Below are 1,193 nucleotides of genomic sequence, written 5' to 3'. Positions count from 1 at the left end.
TGTGTGTGTGTGTGTGTGTGTATGTGTCTGTGTTAGGAGAGGTATGAAGAAAAACATTGTTTATATTTTGAAGTTAAGTAGTGTATAAGTAGACGCCTTTCTGATTTGAAATATACCTAGCCATTTGAATAATGCACAGGTCTGATAAGCATTGTCTCCTGCCTGGGGTAATTTTAGTATTCATAGTGTGCAAAAGAGATTTCTTTGCTCTATCCTTTCTCTGCACGTGAAAATTTTCATAATTAGTGAGAGTACCATTATGTTTTATTTACATTTCTGAACACACTGTTCGTTTCTTTACACATTGTACAAAGAGCTATACGGACTGCTGCATGTAAACAGTAAGCTGAAGATAAACAAAATCTTCCCCGTGTAAGATTGGGTGTAGAGACCAGAGAGCGTTCAATTCGATTCTCGATGCAGTCTAGTCCTGGGGATTCGCACAGGATCTTGCCTCTGACATTGTGCACGGATTTATGTGCAGAGGCGATGACATGGTCGGAGCCGTGGTGCGCCTTTTTGTTTTTGTTGGAGTTGTTTCGTTTTAAAAAGGGGGGAAATCTTGCGGTGGTTTTGGGGCGGGGTAAGGGGGGGGGGCGATTGCTTTAATAATTTAAAGACAAAAGAGCTCCCAGAAAAGCGCTGCGTGCGGTTTGTGAGGGAGCCTGCCGCTATTGCTGCTCACGTTGTTGTGCGACCCAATTGATTGTGGAACAAAATGTCTCAAGGTGAATTCTCTCAGGGTGGATGTCTGTCTGTGAGACAAGTATTGTTCACAGGCTGAATATTGATCACGTACAAAATGCTTTTAAGATGAATATTGCTCTTGGGCTCAATGCTTGTCAGGTAATATATTGATGATAGGATGAATGCTTTCTGAGACGACTTTGTTCAGAGTACAAATACTCCCAGTCTCATATTATAGAGATATTCCCATGGAATAACTTAAGCTGTTTCTTACTGTATACGCTGTCTTTGGACTACTCAGTGTTTTTGTTTTTGTTTTTGTGGGTTTTTTAAAACCCATCTATATCGACTCCATAGTGAGAGATCCTGGATCCGACGCGCAGCGGCACAACTGCGTTTGTCTTTGGATTCATACACGCGAATATGGCTGTTTGCCGTACTCAATTAGCTGGATTCAGTGACATATTTGCACGGCACCCGCTGTCTGTTAGTCGTCCTTACCCCCC

The sequence above is a fragment of the Aplysia californica genome, unplaced genomic scaffold (assembly GCF_000002075.1).
Source record: "Aplysia californica isolate F4 #8 unplaced genomic scaffold, AplCal3.0 scaffold00054, whole genome shotgun sequence".
Lineage (NCBI taxonomy): Eukaryota > Metazoa > Mollusca > Gastropoda > Aplysiida > Aplysiidae > Aplysia > Aplysia californica.
This window is presented reverse-complemented; position numbering follows the sequence as displayed.